The sequence below is a fragment of the Molossus molossus genome, unplaced genomic scaffold (assembly GCF_014108415.1).
Source record: "Molossus molossus isolate mMolMol1 unplaced genomic scaffold, mMolMol1.p scaffold_m16_p_20, whole genome shotgun sequence".
Classification (NCBI taxonomy): Eukaryota; Metazoa; Chordata; class Mammalia; order Chiroptera; family Molossidae; genus Molossus; species Molossus molossus.
Genome location: NW_023425356.1, coordinates 38,415,222 through 38,431,179, shown reverse-complemented (window position 1 = coordinate 38,431,179; position 15,958 = coordinate 38,415,222). Strand labels below are relative to the sequence as shown.

Genomic DNA, 15,958 nt, shown 5'->3' with positions numbered 1-15,958 from the left:
TTGAGGGGAGTTTGTTTATATGCAAAGTGTTTTCACCTAGGTGGGGACACGGGGCTGGGTGGAGGAGAGAGGAGGCTGGTGCGGCTTAGGCTATACTTACTTCAGCTACAGCGGATTACAAAATGACCACCCTGGGCCAACCATTCCACAGCGCTCACCATCCCAGGACTGAACCTGTAATTCTGTGCAGAGAGACTGGGAGTCGGTTTCTCTTGGAGCAGCGAGGGAGCGTGCGGACAGCAGTGGTCCTGGCTGAATCCCATCCGCTCTCTGGGGAAAACGGAACTTAGTTTCTTTCTGTGCTATCATTTGTCCTATCCTTCCCATCCATAAGATGACACCCACATCCGTTAAGACTGCTGCCCGGTCAGACAGAAGGGGTGTCTGTCTGTGCAGGAGGCACACATATCAGGAATGCCTGGGATGACAGGGAGCAGGGGACTTTATGTGCAAGGAGGTGGGGGTGGCTGGGGAGGAATTTCCTTGAGTAATTCAGTCCCAAATGAACCTCTGAGATGCTATGAAAAGTCTGCTTTTTCAGACTATTCCTAAGTTAAAAGGACTATTTTACAGTATTAAATCTGGACCCGTTCTCTCTCTCCTGGGTAAATACTGTTATAGCATCCACATTCATTTTTAATTATATGTATGCTGCTCACGTAATTGTGGGAGAGAAAATTCCAGAATCTATGAGTTCTCACAGTATTGTCTCTTTCCTGGAATCCACATAAGAGCCCATGGTGTCTGTGTCCCCTGGAAGGAAGGGTTGGGCTTGAACAAACCTCTCAATTTGAAAGGCGGAGGGAGAGTTTGGGGGACCCTGCATGGAAAGCTTTAACCTGGGTTTTTGTCAGACTGACATATACTTCAGGTGCAGCTAGCCAGCTGAGATGAGAGCTGGCCTGCCTATAGACCAGGTGACAGTGACCGACAGGAAGAGAAGAAATAGAGAGAAGGACCATACTCACTTTTGAGTTCCAGGGCTATGTCCACATGACTTTGCTTGGCTCTAAATCTCACTCTTCCAATTAAACTGGAGAGACTATCAAAAGTGCGTGTTCAAAACGGTGACAGAGCCTGGAGTTTTGGACTTGCCCGGGCCTTCTTCATACGGCTCTGTGATTCCCTTTTGTATGTTGAATGTTCTTTGAGATGCACTGTGGGAGGTGGAGCAGGAGGAAAGGGTGGGAGGGCCAGAGCACAGTGTTGAGGATTGAAGAGTTAGTGGCCAAAACAGGTGATCTTGCCTGTGATCTCCCAACTGTTCCGCACAGCTTCCATGCCTCTCCTAGGTTCATCAAAATGACATTGCACATCCCTAGAACATGCCATACTAAGTGCAGAGCTACTAGAAAGCCCGGCTGTCTTCGACCCTGTGCCCAGGGAAGAATTCATGTCAGAGGTAGCTAACTGGCTAGTGGAGACCTAGACCTCACGCGACGACTCATTCATCTTGCTGCTTTGCATTCTTCTCTCTTCGTCACCGAGTGGAGCAGACTCCTATTGAAATCTCTACAAAAATATAAGAAATGTCTTCCATTGAAATAGACAAATGGCTCTTTGGAAACAGTCCCCCGCACAGGGACCTACAGGCACCTATTTGTGAGACGTACGAGTTTTTCAGCAAAGAAAGGCTGTTCCGCTCGAGACGGCCCTTGCAGGTGAAGAACATCAGCACGGCCACTCCAGCTTCCCTTCAGAAAGATGCTATAAAAGTTTCTAAAACTCTTTTTCTATTTCTTTATATTTTCATCCTACATCATGTCTTGGATTTCACGTTCTGGCTTTCATTTAGCCGTTTTCTTTTTATCTGTCCTGGAAAAGCTGCTTCATGCTTCCATGAGGGACAACGAACCGTGTCTTCCTGGGATTATTAAATAGGTGTGACATTATGCTATCCAGATCCTTGTAGTTTATAGATTTATTGCCCCGGTACTCCAAGGCCTTGACTTTCCCAACTCGGGGCTTCTAGTCGTTCAAGTCTGTTTTCATGCAGAAGTCTCTCTCTTTTGCTTGAAGAAGGCCAAATGCCGCTTTTATAAGATGTTTTCCCACCTTACAATTATTACCGGAACCACCATCTCTCTCTGGAGAGCTCTCGATTTACTAAATTAGATGGATGATGTATCATCGAGAGTCATAGGTCAGAGACTCCCCGGGATGGAGACAAGGTCTGAACGAAGGAATAGCGCTGTGTTCATCCCCAGAGCAAACCTTCCTCGGCCCTACCCGTTTACAGTGATGTCATCCATGTCTTGACATTCACTAGGGCGGATGATTGCCAAGGTCTTTGGTGCCTTTGAACTCGTACAAATAGTTCCACTTCAGTGACGGCGACTCAGAAGCCAGTCTTCCCAGCTGCTGCTCTGTTCTCCGGATGGAAGGGCGTGTGTGTTTCGTGGATGAACCCTGGAGAGTGGATATATGGACGTTCTCTCTCTCTCTCTCTCTCTCTCTCTCTCTCTCTCTCCGCCTCTCCTCCTCTCTCTCCCTCCCACTTCCCCTCTAAAAATAGTTATAGGGTGCTTCCTTTTATTTTGAGCCCAGGTTACATTGACAACTCTTCTAAACTTAGCATTTCCTGTTGCACACCAAACACTTGTGATTCCAATAGTACGCTCCTGTCCAACTGCCTTTTCCTTAAGAAGGAGGACTTTGTCTTTCATGTCCCTGTGCCTTTGCTTACTAATGCCGACAAAGAGAACGTCACAGAGGCCATCGATTCCAGCCCCTGTGAAGATAAAGATCACTCGACTGATCAAGAGACGGCAGGATAAATGATAAGCTGAGGCAAATAGGTTGTGATTAGGCATTTGCGCTGACTAGGGATTCAGGACAAGCCAATTTGGAACGTTGTTTGTAACCCCCTGACCGACCTCCTTTCACCATTTATCTGTGGGTTCGTTATTAAGTAGGTTATCTGTGGTGACTTTGGAGTACTGGGCCATTCACCCCTTCCCAGAGACTCCTCTCTTCTTCTGGGTGCCCCGAGGAAAAGGGACCAGGCTGGTTGCCTGGAGAAGGGACCCATTCCAGAGCTTTTAATTTATTGTGTTTTGGATTATCCATGCCATCAAGTTCCTCTTACATTACAGATAATTAAAAGCTGTTAATGTAAGAGAAAATAATTATTTTGTGACCCTGAACAAAGACAACTTCACTTACTAGTCCCAGGTAACAAAAGCCTCTTTAAATTTGACTTGTCAAAAGTTCCCAGCAGGGGATGAGGAGGGAGGCTAATGTGGACGGCATTAGGCACATTTGTGGAAACATTGTCATGAATTCTTCTCTCATTTTCCTTGTCACTGGCTTTCTTCTCACTGTTCTGGTCTTACCCAATGAATCAGTCACACTGCGCTATCAAAGAGGTGTGACAGAATACTTCATCATTTGATGGGAAGCATTTTTATCCCATCACCTGGATGGGGATGGCTTCCCAAAGCTTCTGTGATTTGTGAACAAACGTGTGCATGATTACGAAGGGCGGAACAGGCCCGACATGCTGTGTGCTCACATGGTGACACAGTTACTAGTCAAGACGGATCACCGAGGTCATAGCTGTTAAGCCAGGCACATGGCCTTTGGTTCAATGTGAGTTTCCTTGGCATTTCGTGAACTAGCCCCGGCTTGCTTCTCTGGAATTCTACAGCACTGAACTCTTTCAGAGGCTGTGCCTACACGCACAAGCGTTTTCATTTATTCAACAAATATTTCACATCCGATTAGAATGTGCCCGGCACTATCCTAGGTGCTGGAATCGGTGGCCGAACAATATAGACACAGTTACATTCTCAAAAGGAAGAAAGAGCCCGGCTGATGTGGCTCAGTGGTTGAGTGTCGACCCGTGCACCAAGAGGTCGCCAGTACAACTCCCGGTCTGGGTGTGCGCCCAGGTTGTGGGCCTGACCCCAGTACGGGGCATGCGGGAGGCGGCCAACCCATGTTCTCTCTCATTGATGTGTCTCTCTTTCTCTCCCTCTCCCTTCCTCTCTCTCTAAAATCGATAAAGAAAAAAAATTAATAAAAATAAATAAAAAGGAAGAAAGACATAATAATTGATGTGCAACGGACGATAAAAGTACACAACTGCCATTGACTAAATTCAAAACTTCTCTTCTCAAGAAAATTCGTTGAACTGGATTCTGCTTTGTTTCTCTTCACTATGTTGTGTACCTCCCATTCCATCGTAGCTCCTTGCGGGGTCTGTAGTAAGGGCTAAGTGACCCCCAGAGGAGACGGGTCCAGTCTCAGGCTCCCAGACTTCTCTAGGAAGAAGTCTGTCAGCTCCTGCTACTTTCTTCCCCTCCACCTCCAAAAAGTTATTTGCGACAGAGAAAGGTTTAACATTTACTCCCCAAAAGAACATATTTATGTCTGTCTACATGGCTATACATTCATACGCCTTTTAACAATGGGTAGACGTTCTCAGAAATGCATCCTCAGGTGATTTTGTCATTGTGTGAACACTGTAGTGTGTACTCACACAAACCTAGATGGCATAGTCTACTACTGTAAGGGTTTGTGTTATACTTTCATATGACTGACAACACAGTAGGTTTGTGTACACAGCATCACCACAAACACGTGCCTAATGTATTGTGCTAGACATTATGATAGCTGTGACGTCACATCACTGAGTGATAGAAATCATTTAACTCCGTTATAATCTTATGGGACTATTGTCGTATGCATGGTCCGTCATTGACTCAACAATCATTATGTGGTGCGTGACTGTATACGGAGAATGGAAATCCTAAAGATTATGGGTACAACCCTATTTTCCAAATGTATGCACCTCAATCATCCAACTGAGGCCAAACTGCCTACATTCCCACACTCAGAAGGTTCTTTAGCAGATTAGTTAGGGGTCAGACTCAGGAATAGAAGAGAGAGTTTGTAGCTTGGGCCATCTGTGTGGTGTCACATGAGTGACCAGCATCACCCTCTCCTGAGTATTTGTCACCATTTGGCATGATTAACTCTAAGTTTCCTGTAGCTCTCATTCCCATCACAGCTGCTGCACGGCTCTGATAAGTGTGTTGTGTACAGGGGTGTGGGAAGGGAGTCAGGAGAGCAATGGAATTTCTGTGGCTTTGGTTTTGGTGCACTGTCCTATTTGCAAACTCAGAAGCAATGCACACTAGCAAAGAGGTCAATTTTAGCAGGACTCTCTAGGAGACCTAGAAGGCAGTAGCCCTTGACATTCCTCTAAGTAGATGAGAAGCAATTGCTTCTCACATTGTTAGTCGGCATGGCTGGTGGATAAATGACATCTTGGCATCGATGTGCGGCACCCCAGAAGATTGGAAACCATTTCTCTTCCGCTAAGAAGCATTTGGTCCCTGTCTACAACTAACACAGTCCCTGGGCTGCATCTGCAGCCTCAAGTCAGCGTGGATTTGGAGGCCACTACACATCATTTCTATATCCTGAGTCAAGACAATGTTTTCATGATCACTAAAGCACTGTTAATGCATTCAGTTCAAGAAGAAAATAAAAACCAATCGTTCTACAGAATGGACCATTTGATCTGGTAACCCCTTATACACAGCCCTCTGTCTTTTATCATACCAACGAGGGTAGAACCGGGAAGAATTTACACCATGTCTTCAGTCCACTCTTGCTTCTCCTTCCTAAACCTGGTTCCCTTCTGCTGGTGCTCCGTCCTCCTCTCTGTCATCACTTGTCTAGTTCCTGACTGTGCAAAGCCCACCCCGGCCCCACAGCTTGATTTGACATTTCTGTTTATTGTTCCATATAAAGTACAGTTCACTGAACACTTGCCCCATATCGGATCCCCTCCTCGGCCCTTTCTATGATGATCTCAAACACCAACTGATAGGCACTGTTATGGTCTCCATTTGTCAGATTTGCCAAATGTTAAAAAAATGTGACCAGTGTATTATGTCTCAAGTAGAACCCTTGGACCACCCCCACCAAATCCATCTTCCTGATCCATCCTGTTCTCACCCCACCAACCGTCCCGAGTTGTTTTTGACTCTTCTCCTTCCTCATCCCCACATTTAACCCAGCACTAAGCATTGTCAACTCCACTTTTAAAATCGATCTCAAATCTGACCATTTCTCAGGGGTCTCATTTTTATTCCCTAAATTGAAGGAGACTATACATTGATATTTCCTTTCCCTTGAACATTCCTCTCTCAGACTTTCCCCTGGCTCAGGCCATCTCCTCTTTAAGATTTAGGTAACATGTCACCTCCTCAAAGCTGTTTATTTTCCCCCTACTCTATCTCCCTTTCTGTCTCTGCCCCATTTAGCATTTTTTTTTTAATCCTCACCCGAGGACATTTTTTTGTTGTTGTTCAGATAGAGTGTGTGTGTGGGGGGGAGAAACATCGACGTGAAAGGGACACATCGAGTGGTTGTCACCCGCACGACCCAGCCAGGGCCGGGGACAAACTGCAACCGAGATACGTGCCTTTAGTGGGAACCGAACCCGGGTCTCTCTGGACCACAGGCCAGCACTCTAACTGCTGAGCCAAACCAGCCAGGGCCTTATTTAGCATTTTTATCGTAGCTTTCCCCATGTTTTCTTAGTGCTTATTATACTATGTTTCTCTGTTTTTATTCTACCATCTCTTGTAAAATATAAGCTTCGTGGGGCAAGGAATTTGTCTTCTTACCTAGAGCAGGGCCTGACAGAGTCGACACAACACGGACAAATGAACAAACACACAGACGCTGAAACGCAAGCCAGCGGAGATGGAGTCACTTGCCCGAGGTCACACAGCCAGGAACCCTTCGTCAGTCTGTCTCCTCTTTGCTGCGCTAAACTTAACGTCACTCTCCTCTCCTCCCCGTCAAGGCACCCCTGCATCCCGGCCTCTTCCTCTGGTTTCCCAAGAAATCCCAGTGTCTAGCCCGATTCTCTCCAAGTAAATGTCTTACTTCCTATAGGACTGCAGACTCCTTTACAAGGATGGTAATGGGTTGTCCAAAAGAATGCATCTGTTCGTTCCAGTTGGAATCTAGTCCGGGTTTGCAGTGTGCTGATGGCTTTACCCTTACTGGGTCATTCAAATCTCAGAACACAAAATGAGGTCTTATACACGTTTTATAGAAAAGAAAACTAAATTTAAGTAATTTGCGCAAGCTCACATGTCTAGTAAGTGACAAAACTAGATTATAAATTTACGGATGATCTGAAGGAGAAGATTGTCAAAAGTTGTTTAAACTACCCTATAGATAAACCACAGAACTTATATGCATGTACGTGTGACCAAGGGACATAGACAACAAAGCTGGGGTTGGGTCAGGGGTGGGGGCTGGGGAGGAGGGTGTCAATGGGGGAAAAAGGAGCAACATCTGTAACAAAAACAAATTAATAAAAAAAATAAAAAATAAACTACTCTCTCAGGTCTTGAAATTACATATGTACCCCGATCCATGGAAGACTTCGCTGATCATTCACGATAGCTTGACTACTGAGCCCAGAATCTTTCTCCATCTAGACTTTGGGCCACCACTAATACCTGATTAGCGTTGGCATGGAGACAAAACTATCTGCCATCTCTGCCTCGTTTTAAAGCATCAAAATAGTCCTGATCTACAAGGCTAGAGATCTCATGATTTTGTTTGGGGTTTATTCTCTTGTTTTGTAGACTTGTCGTTGTCCCCATATTTCAGACACAGACCCCCCTAACAGCTCCAAAGGTGCTCTTCTTCATTTCCAGACTTCCCCTCCGATTCTGTTCGGGAGATCTGGGAGGCTTCCAGGAGCCTCTTCAGCTGTAAGTAGACCACTCAGGGTCCATGGGTCAAAACTCCAGCCTCTTTGGTAATCATCCATATGGCTGGTTTGACATAACGACCTTTGTAAAAAGAGCTATAACACATAGGATTTTTGATGCAACATGATAAAGTAGCAAGTTTGTGCTACTGGATCATAAAAGAGAAACAGATGGTCAAATATGTTTGACTCATTTCATGGAGGTGGCATTTCAGATCAAGCCACAAATGAAGTGTTTCGCACTTGAGAACATCTAAATGATCAGCTTCACCTTTTTCGAACGTTTCACTTCCACGAAGTATGTCAGGGATTGGCGAGTGTTTCCTCCGTGCTCCGTGTGTCAAGGCCCGGAGGGGATGGGGAAGGAGGATGAGAGAAACCCTTCACTAATGGGCGCAGGAAGTGTATGAGGAGTTGTGCTGACCTGGAATGGGGAGCAGATGGGAAGAAGGAAAGTGAGGCCAAGGCAGGAATTTCCATGACTGTGACTTGCATCTTTGGAAGCCACTGCTCAGCCCCCTCCCTGTTGAAGGCACCATCCAATTATCACCTGTGGTTATTCACCTGTGGATCTGCCGTGGAGGTATGAGCATGGCTCAGGGCTCCCGTCACTGGGTCTCAGTCTAGCACTGCCTCATGCTTGCTGTGCAACCGTAGACAAGTGCCTTAACTTCTCTGATTCTCAGAAGCTTCATCTGTAAGGGTAGAGTCTCCACCCTCTTCAGAAATCAAAATCATCCAGAGATCTTTTTAAAATATAGGTGCCCATGGCCCACCCTTGGCATTTTGGATTCGATGATGGGGAAAGAGCTGAGCGAGGCATCAATACTTTTACAACGGTCCTCAGGAAAGAATCCAAACCACTCGAGTGGGTGACCTTAAGGACCCTTGTGGCTCTGACCAATTTCATATCTCTGAGGTTCCAAGCAGAACTGATCAGCGGGCTGACTGTGATGGACCCAGCTTTAACCCATACACTCGGGGGCCTCTTAGGTCCTGAGGGTTTGGGAGGCTCAGAGATGCCGGTCCCTAGGAAAGAACAGAACACAAAGTGACCTCCTCCTTGGTAAGACTCTGCAAAGTTGATCTGGCTGTCAGCATGGAGTGGGGCTCAAAGTATTAGTAAGTCAGTGAAAGTGAGCTGTTACTTAGCCGAGTGGCTGTGCTGGCCGAGGTCACTCCAGCCCTTGGCATGAGTGCAGAGCTCCCTCTTGCACCTGGACTAGTGACCCTGTTGTGGCCCGAGCTCTGTCACCACCCACGAGCCCCCACAGCCCCAAGGAGCTCCTCAAGGAAACTCTCTAAAGGCATTCCAAAGGAACAATGGCACGGGCTTGGATTTGTTTAATTCTGAAATCAAGGTCACTAGAAAGTACTACAGCTCTTATTTATGTGGTTGGGGTATCTTTTTTTTTTTTTTTTCTTTTGGCAACATCTTTCTTTTCATTTGATGGTCCTGTCATCCCCAGAACTGTGTATGCTACTGATCCTGCCGGTATTCAAAGCTGTTATTAAGTGGAGTCTTTTAGATTTTAGAGAAATGATAATGGTTCCAAAGATGACAGAAAGTGGCAGCTGGTGACAAAAAAAAACCCTTGATAAGACGACAACAGTAAATCAAACTACCGCCACTTTTCCGTTTCATGTTTGTTAATACCACCTCGCCTTTTGAAGTTTAAAGCAAGGTTCAAAAAAGCCAGGTGCTGAATCATAATATTAAAGCAAGTAAGGAGCTGCATGAAAGCGAGGAGATCTGAGGGGGGAAAGCAACAAACACAGCTTTCAACTGCCTTTTGTCGGCCTTTCTGCCGATGTCACCAGTGGTTATGCCAGCAGAGGGTTCGGCTTGTAGCAGCGCCTCTGGCTGATTCCCGCACTGCGTTTCAAGTGTCAATCAAAAAGGCAGGACGCAGCTTAGGTCCTGGTCATTGTCCTGTGAAAAGAGCCAAGCATTTAACATTGATTTAGCTCCCTCAATATACAAAGATAGAGCCAGCTTTGTGCATCGAAAAGGGCCTTTGGCAAGGTTGCTTGTAGAGCAGTCGCATCGCGTGGGATGCGCCTTGGTTAAGCTGTCACAGTGCGGTGTCTGGAGCCCTCTGAAAAGTTATTCAGGACCGAGTGAGCAAATTGAAAAGAAACAACACTGCCAGAGCCGCGCCAGTGGTGGGAAAGGCCTGTTGGCATCTCTCGGTCTTGAAAACAGCTGCAATAATGACAGTCACTATCCAGGGGTTATGGAGAGAGAGGAAGGCAGCGAAGACCTGTGAACCCCGTGGGCCCTCCGAGGGGGCAGCTTGGCTTGCGACGTTTCTCCCTCCAAAGTCCACGTGGCCTTCAGGCTGAAAGTTCAGGCCGGATCCCACTGTGCTTTACCTTGATTTATGTTTTTATTTCAGATGGAGGGGGGACGTGGTTACGGCAACATCTGAGTTTCACCAAATGACCTCGTTGCTTTTGTTGCTCTTCTTCTCCTCCTTCCCCTCTGCCTCTCACTCCTCCTCTTTCTGCTTTCTCTCCTTCTTCCTCCGTTTCCTCTTCCTCCTCCTCCTCATTCTTCTCTTTGCCTTTGTTTTCCCACATGATAGCCAATCACAGAGTGACAGCTTAGCTGAGGGGTACGCTTTTCAACTGCGTGGTCTGTGGTCTGGTGCTGTGTGGGGAGTCTGTCCCAAGCGATGTCGCACTTCCCTCGTTCCAGGTCTTTCCCTCCAAATCATGCCAGTCAAGCTCCCTGAAATTTACTAAGTGCTGGTGTCGGGCTACTTGGTGGTTGACCCAGTTTAAGAGCTGTGACCGATGCTCCCTGAATGTCCACGCATTCTCCTTCATTCTGCAGCTGTCTCAGCAGGCAGAGTGGGGTCTTGGGTGAGTTTGCACTTAGAGGAATGGGAACTAAGTGTCATATCACTTCCCCTTGGGGGTACTAACCACCAGTATGCCCAGTTCACCCTTTCTGCCTCCTTAGAGACCATGTACTGAGATGGGGCAAGTGAAGATAGAAGCAACTTCTATCCCAGAGGGTCACCAACTCCGGGGGATTTTGCGTGAGCAAGAAATACACTTTTATTGGGTTTAACCACTGGACTAGAGCTTCACGCATCCTGTCTGATGTACCCACCTTAGCTGGAAGCGCCCTGACCCGGCACTCATGGAAAAGGATGGTTCTGGAATTTTGGCTAACCACAGAGCTTCTCCCAGCAGCTGATTTAACCCGTGTAAATACGCCAAGATGATACACGGAAACGCAACAAGGGTTCGTTTTCCTTTTCCCCAAACTTCCGAGTCCTCAACGATGAATAGTCCAATTCCCTTCCAAAGTGCCCTTTAGCTGCATCTGTCTGTCAACACCTCGATCAAGAGTTAACCAAACCATCCGCCTCTTTCACTCTTGAACCCAAGCTAGTGAGTGTGACTTCCAGGGAATAAATCAATCGTGTTAATGGCCACTGCTGATTTTCGGTCTCCAGTCTCTGCTGCCCCTCAATACTAGTTGGCGATTCTATCACATGTCCTTAGTAAGTTTCTTCTGCCATCTTCTTAGCAGATTATATCAGTTTCCATTTCACAAGAAAACAATAGGGCTAATTGACATGGTTTCCATATTTACACTGCATAAGGGTACAGGGAGAGTTTTCACCTCAATATTTCTCTGCTTACTACAGACGAAAACACTCCTTTACACTAAGGATGATCTGACGCCTTTATTCTCGAAACACAAAGGAAAGCCTGTTGGTTTGATCAGACACTGAACTTCCCTGGCATCTCCATATGGCAACTAGTTCAACCCTTTGACTGAAATTGCTAGTCTGGTAGACCATGTCATCGGCTTGAACAGATTGCTTCTCATGGTCCAAAAGATGGCATGGGTTACATGCAGGCACACCCTGATTCTGTGACTCCCTTTCAGCTTCCTACCCATTATAACGTAGCTTTGCTTCTTAAGTTGCAATTCTCTTTCTTTCTTTCTTTCTTTCTTTCTTTCTTTCTTTCTTTCTTTCTTTCTTTCTTTCTTTCTTTCTTTTATCAAGAGTTTATTAAGGGAATTTAGCACACAGGATAATCCTCCCTGCCACAGGGCAGGATGGACTGGAGACCAGCCCCAAATAGGGGGTGGGGGCGAAGTCCTGTTTCGGGAACCAGCAGGCCATGGAGCGTGGGGGAAGGGTCCGAGGGGATTTACTCTGTTCTGGCCTGGATCTAGCTCAAGGAACAGTCAGTCTCTCCACAAATCTTGTCTTTTAACTGGCCTCTTCCCATACAGCTTCTCCTAGTTCTGTAGATCCTTAATAACAGATGAAGACAGCGTATTGGTACCAGATCTGATTCCAAAGCACAGGGACAGCCACAAGCTGGAATTCCTCAGCTTTTCCAGGAAACATGGAGGCAGCCTGCAGGAAAAAAGTGTGAAAGCTCTAAACCCGTGAGTTGATCCAGTACATCCATCTGCGTGGAATTTGAAGGGACGCCCGGAGTGGGAAGCTCCCGAGCCCAGGGTCTGAGATAGTACAGGAAAGACGAGTGGCAGCTGCAGGTATTAGGCTGACCTGGGCTGTCAAAGTCTTTCCGGGTTGTTCTGGCATGCAGTTGGAGATCCCATGGCTACCGCCAGCCACAGCCTTGGAAACACGCTGGCAATTCATTCTTAAGCATTAATCAAGCTTTTCAGCCGCAGCAGATAGCAAAGGTAATAAGCCTATAGTCTGGGAAAGGTGAAGTCATGGAACATTAAAAGAAAAAGAAAGAAAAATACCATGCATCCACAGACAGGCGGAAGCCAATGTCATATGCCATGTGACTTTGTTTCGCCTGACGGGGTGTGTCAGCTCTGAGCACTGGGGGCTAGGCCGGCAGGAGGGAGAGGGAGACCTGTTCAGAGATAGGAGTCACCTGCGCATTGAGTTTATTAAAGATTTAAGGACTCCTTCGGGTCTTTCCATCCAAAGACTATTGTCTTCTTCCAGCTGCTCAGTCACTGTGCCAGGCACTCGGGGCCACAGGGTAATGCAAGTCTGATTGAACCACATTGCTGGCCTGTGCTTACAATGTCTCGTCTCTCCCCTGTGCTCCTGAAATGGGAACATCTATTGTGTTTTGCTTTTTGTTTTTATTTACTCTTTTTTTTTTTCTATCCTCACCCGAGGACTCTTTTTCATTTTTTGTTCAGATAGAGTGGGAGGGAGAGAGAGGAAGAGAGAGAGAGAGAGAGAAGCATCAACATGAAAGGGACACATCAAGTGGTTGCCACCTGCACGACACGACCCATCCAGGGCTGGGGACAAACTGCCACGGAGGTACATGCCCTTAGTGGGAACTGAACCCAGGTCTCTCTGGACCACAGGCCGACGCTCTAACCGCCGAGCCAAACCGACCAGGGCTCTATTGTGATTTTTAGCGACAGGTGAGTCATAGCCCGACTCTCTCTCCTCCACACTCCGTCCTCCGATGTTGTGAGCGAGGCCTCTGAGATCCCAAGGAATGGTGGATCAAGAACAGAATAGAGGTCACCACTCTCTTGACCTCTCCAAACACCCAAACCGAACACTGGAGTGCTTGGGAAGGTGGCCAGAGCCTGCAGACCCTGGGTGAGATGCTCATGCAGAACGAGTGGGGACAACCCCCCATGGATGATCTCACTATGGGCACCTCGGTACGACAGACTGAATCTGACCCTGACACCCTTCCCTCAGGACAATGACCCCTTTGATTGAAGACACCAAGTCAGCGCAAAAGGACCGCAGGTAATGCTTGGCCTTCTCAAGCTTGGCCCACCCTCGGCCTGCTCTTGTCTAAGCTGCGACGCTTCATGGATCTCCCCAGGGGCAGCCGGTGACACTCCCGTCACCCTGCCTCGAGCATGTGTGGGTCTTGGGCCCCTTTCTCCATGGAAAACCAGGACGTTAGTGTTGACCTGTCACCCAGCCAACCAAAGGAAAGTGAAACAAAAGAGTCAGCTCACATCGTCAAGTAAATTGCAAAGGAACACAGTCTTCCTCTGGCGTTCTGATGGAATGCCATCTTCAGTGTCCTCTAAGGGAAGTGCACACAGGGGTGGAGAAGAGAGGAAAAGGTGCGTTTCTGTGCAGGCCTGTGTAGGCTGTGCCCACCCCTACCAAGACTGGCCTTGCTCCTATTTGATTTATTGCAATTCATCAGAGCAGTCGAAATTGGTATGAAAATCTGCATTCCACCTGGTCTGCAATAAACTAGCCACCAGGGAGATGGGCAGATCAAATGCTTTCATTCTGGTTCCCTTTGGTCTTTGCTCTATCAATAGCAGAGACCGAGATGTTATTGAGGTGATTCTCTTGACAATTCATTGATGACATTTAGCTTCCACCTCTGAAAATCAACTGAAAATGGAGAGGCTCCTTGGCCTTCCCAGGAGGCAGTGCAGGTGCAGAGTGACAGACGGGACCGCGGGCTCAGACCCCTGGGCGCAGCCCTGGCTCCGGTGCCCACGGGCCGAGCGGCCGTGGGCGACCTCACCCTTGCACACCTCAGTGTCCTCAGCTGCAGGAGAGACTCAGCAGGATACACCTGCCTCCGTGATGTTGTGAGGGTTAAGCTCGATAACACACAGAAAGCACTAGACCCTACCCGGCACATACCAAGTGGTCGCGGATATAGCTATTACCATTATTTTACATGCACTTCCTGTGAAAATACTGTTCTCAATGCACAACGACTCCATTTGGGAGATTAAGGAGAGCAATTAATACATGACACAAAATGTAAAGCGGGTTTGCTGTATAAAATGTGGGAGGTGCAGAAGATCAGAGAAGAAAATTAAACCGTGAAATTCACCTCTGATCAGGCTGCCCAGAGATAACGCATGTTATTATCTGGCCATATATTATGGGGGAGAGAGAGATGATAAATATGTATACAGAGAGAGATAATTTATTATGTAAATTATATAAATATTTACATTTATATTTAGAAACAGTTTTATTGTGTACACACATACGAATACATATACATGTGCATCTTCTTTCATAGGGCTTATACAGCACGTATTGTTGGTCAGGGCCCGCCCCTGTCGTTTCAAGGAAGGGTGCATTGTGAGCCCTCTCCCGGGACCCCAGGCTAACGTCCTCACTCCCTTCTTTCAGGTCTCTGCTTAGATGTCCCCCTCACATAGGCCTGCTCTGACTACCCTAAATGAAACAGTGCTCCCCAAAACCTTCCATAGCCCGGCCCTGTTTGTTTTATAAGAGGTGGTCTGGATGTGCCCCCTTACCTATAGCATAAGCCTCAGGCCCCCAGCGCCTCCCAGCAGTGCGCTGTTCACCACGCATTTGGGGAATGAAGCCACATTCAGTTCCAACTCCTCCACTGCTCATACCTTCCTAGTAACGTCGGGACAGGCTTCTTCAGTCATCAGGGACTGTGCTCTAAGGAAATGGGGACTTCTGTGAGTCTGTTCCCAAGCGACGCATCAAAGAGACCGTAACAGGGCGAAGAGCATACTCAGAATAGTCGGCGGTTGCTTTTCTTTAAATGCTATGAATGAGTCCTCCGTGCTTGCAGCATTAGAGTCGTCATGCAAGGTGTAGGGCTCCTTACCTGTGACCAGGTGAGCACCCTGTTCATGCTTCTCTTGCACCTCTCTGCCGAGTGCTTCGGCTTCCCTGTGCCCCTGTTTTCTACCATCCCGGTGGGAGTCTGCGGACGGCGTTGCCCCAGCACCCAGCACACTGCCTCGCTTTCATAAGGGCTGAGCAAGGCGTGTGAAGGAGGGGATCAGTCAGCCCTCCCCTTTTTACCCTGAAACCATGCCCATTCAGTACCCAGAATACGCAGAGGAGGACAGGGGACTGACTGAAAACTTGCATTTTGGGGTCAGGAATGAATTCCCTGACAAGTGACAGTGGCTTCCGTCTAACCCCAAGTCCTCCTCGCTCTAAGAGCCACAACGTAACTGCCTTACCAGAGCCAAGGTTCTGAAATGTTAAGGATGGTCTTTACCCTGATGACATGATGACAGGACCATGAGTTGTTCTAGGCGATGAGACCTTGACGTCAGCTCCACAGGGCCGGGTGAGCTGGGGGAGAGGGTTTGCAAGCCGGCCTAGGGAAGAGCATGCTAGGGAGGAGACACAAAGCAGGAGAGAAGGAAGGAAACCATGCACCTTCCCACGGTGCGGCACGAGCGAGCTGCTCAGAAAGCTCTGCCCAAGAACCGGGCGTAGGGAGCCGTCTGTG

At 47.6% G+C, this 15,958-nt stretch overlaps 1 non-coding gene across 1 annotated transcript; it reads right to left on the bottom strand.

Annotated features, from left to right (window-relative positions):
- Positions 1-12,254: 12,254 nt before the first annotated feature.
- On the bottom strand, positions 12,255-12,384 carry LOC118638053. Its single transcript, XR_004961020.1, has one exon. It is a non-coding gene; the product is annotated as a small nucleolar RNA SNORA44 (small nucleolar RNA).
- Between the last annotated feature and the right edge of the window lie 3,574 nt (positions 12,385-15,958).